This window comes from Solea senegalensis, unplaced genomic scaffold, assembly GCF_019176455.1.
Source record: "Solea senegalensis isolate Sse05_10M unplaced genomic scaffold, IFAPA_SoseM_1 scf7180000016653, whole genome shotgun sequence".
NCBI lineage: Eukaryota > Metazoa > Chordata > Actinopteri > Pleuronectiformes > Soleidae > Solea > Solea senegalensis.
Genome location: NW_025321938.1, coordinates 3211 through 6650, shown reverse-complemented (window position 1 = coordinate 6650; position 3440 = coordinate 3211). Strand labels below are relative to the sequence as shown.

The following is a 3440-nucleotide window of genomic DNA, read 5'->3' as shown; positions in this document are numbered from 1 at the left end:
GACCTAATTATCTCTGACGGGAAACTTCCTCGTGTTTGAAGGACAAATGATTCATTAAAAACAACAACTCACCTACGCCTGCCACTGTGGACAATACCCGCGTGTCCCCCGCGTGTCCGCCTGCTTCACAGACACTGATAAACTCAAGCTCGCGACGTCACGTCCAACGACAACTCCACACCGAGGTCACCGTGACCTTCAGCAGCCGCTCATCGCCATGACAACACGGGCGGGAAGGAAAGCACGCCACCATCTTTGTTTTACGATTAAACTAAAAAAACAACAAGCACCAAAACACATCAGGGGGAGGAGCAAGAGACACATGACGTCTGTGTCACATGATGCCACTGTGTGTGTGTGTGTGTGTGTGTGCGCTAGTAGAGCTCCTCAAATCCTTTTTTCCCACAATGCAACAGCATGGGAACCAAAGGTAAAAGAAGGTAAAAAAACCCTCCTCCTCCTCCTCCTCCTCAGTGCAGTGATGAAGAAAGACTTTTATTTTGACAGTCTCATCCGAACAATGAGCTCAAATCAAACAGCGCTCTAATAGTCTGGAGACGCCTCGAACCCGGCTTTGTCTTTTCTTTATAGTTCTCTTTCCTCCGCTGAGAGACACTCTCCCTCCTCCTCCTCCTCCTCCTCCTCCTCATGATCTCCCTCTGACGAGACTTTAAGTCTTTACTAATCTGTCTTCAGCTTCTCCTCTTCCTCTTCTGGGAACAGATCTGCCTATGAAAAGAAGACTGACGAGCCGAAGACAAAAAGACGGGGGGACAAATGTGTGTGGACACAGTCTTGTGTCCTGTACTTTGAGCGATCTGTTTACGTCCAGCGAAGGTGAAACTGCGACAAAACGACAATCACACACACACACACACAGACACACTCACACACACACACACCACAAAGACACAGACAGACACACACACACACACACACACAATACTACAGACACACCTCACCACACAAACAGACACACACACACACACACAGACACACACACATACACACACACAGAGACACACACACACACATACAGTATTGTGACATTACTACTACTACACATACATACAGACACAGACAGGACACACACACACACACACACACACAGATACAGATAGACAGACATACATACACACAGACATTATTACACAAGCATATTACAGCATTTATACACACTTACACACAGACACACATGTACACACACATTCTCACACACAGACACACAGACACGCACACACACACACACACACAGTATTAGCTACTACACACACACAGCATTACTCACGCTATATTGGCCAGACAGTATACACATTACACACACACACACAGCATACTCACAAACAGACACACACACACACACACACACACACAGACACACATACATACACATGTACACAGAGACATACACATACACACAGATGGACACACACACACACATACACACATACACACAGACACAGACATATACATACACATACAGACATGGGACAGACACACACATACACACAGACATTATTACATACACACAAGATACATAGACACACGCACACACACATACAGACATACATTTATTACACACACTGCCACACAGATACATACAAGGGCGTACACATACACAGATACACTTAAGCATAGAGACACATACACACAGAGTATTACACACACACACACGCACACAGACACACACACATACACACACTCACACAGACACACACACGGTCCCTGTTGTGTCTCAGTGATGTTTGACAATGAAAACAAACAAAAACAAACAAACACAAACAAATATCAGGTTTTCCCACAGAGACACAGACGCCTGAACGCAGCGTCAAACTGTGGCATTCACACCGACAACAGGACAAACACTCAGTCCATCGCCATGGCAACGTCTCTACTGACACACACACACACACACACCCACACACACCCACACACGAGGAGGATAATGTTTCAAATAAGACACTTCATACAACATTTAGCCATCTGATGCTATGCTAACAGTCGCACTTCAGCAGCCTGATGCTAGCAGTCTAACTTAGCAGCAGTGCTACTTCAGCTGTTTGAAAAGAGCAGGTTAGCAGTTTTTATTGTGTTCTTTGTCCTAAATTATTAGCATTGCTATGCTACGATTGTTAAAATAGTTAAATTGTCAAAATAAAAGACTAGAGTGACTAGTTGATGGTTTATTGTGAAGGACAAACTTTTTTGTTTGGAGTGAAAAGTTAAACCAGAGTCTCTGATGTCTAAACTCTGTCCCTCTGCTCATCTTCACTCACGTTGTCTTCTCTCCTTTGTGTCCTCCTCTCTTTTAATGTCTCTCTCTGTTCGTGTTTGGACAGACGGCGGCGGCGTCCCCCAGATAAAAGACGACCAAACAAGAAAGGGGACGGAGAAAAAAACAGCAACAACATGAGAAGACGACGAGACGAGTGCGTTTGCTTTAATTGGACGCAGACGGCGGCAAAGACGGGGACAGATGGACGGACTGAGCAGATTAGCATCAATAATCAGGCGGCGGTGGACGCGGCGGCCATGTTGATGGAGCTGCTAACTGGTCTCACGACCTGGACGACTAAAGACCAAAGAGCGGAGACGTTAGGACGGCGTCTCACTGCTCGTCCTCCGTCACAAACGTTTGTAAAGAGTTTTCAATTAAATCTGATCCTTTGTCTTAAAACCTCAATCACCCCCTCCTCCTTCTGTCTCAGTCTCTCCTGTCTTCTGTCTCCTCCGTCTCTTCAGTCTCTGTAATGAGAGTGCGGTGCAGTAATAATGGTTCTTGTGTCCTCTGAAGATTCCATTAGAGCGACGTACGGCGCTTTAATAAAAACTTAACCACACGGATAATTCTGCTTTAGTCACAATCCGAGTCCTTTGTTTGCCTCAAGTGGTTTTTATTGGTTTGTATAAATAAGAAAAGAGTCTGTGACGCTGATTTAATTAATCTGAACACTTTTACTTTACTTACTTTGTGACGAGTGAAGAGTTTAGAGGATTAAAAGGATTTAAACACTCGTATGTCACTGCAGAGGACTCCAACACTGCAGGGGGCGCTGTGAGCTGAGGAGAGCACGTGGAAACAGTGCGGCTACTTCCTGTTACCTCTAATGTTTTATTTAAATAAAAGATGACATAAAAACACGTATTTTATTTTGTAGGAATAACTACTAGACCTTAAAATAACACAAGAATGTGTATTTTATTTTGTAGGAATAACTACTAGACCTTAAAATAACATAAGAATGTGTATTTTATTTTGAAAGCATAGCTACTTAATCTAAAAATAACATAAAAACATGTATTTTATTTTGTAGGAATAGCTACTAGACCTTAAAATAACATAAGAATGTGTATTTTATTTTGAAAGCATAGCTACTTAATCTAAAAATAACATAAAAACATGTATTTTATTTTGTAGGAATAGCTACTAAAACTAAATA

General features: G+C 42.9%; 1 long non-coding RNA gene across 1 annotated transcript; it reads left to right on the top strand.

Moving 5' to 3' along the window:
* Nucleotides 1-11: 11 nt before the first annotated feature.
* On the top strand, nt 12-2847 carry LOC122763252. The gene is made up of 2 exons (XR_006358967.1): nt 12-837; nt 2340-2847. It is a non-coding gene; the product is annotated as an uncharacterized LOC122763252 (long non-coding RNA).
* The last annotated feature ends 593 nt before the right edge of the window (nt 2848-3440 follow it).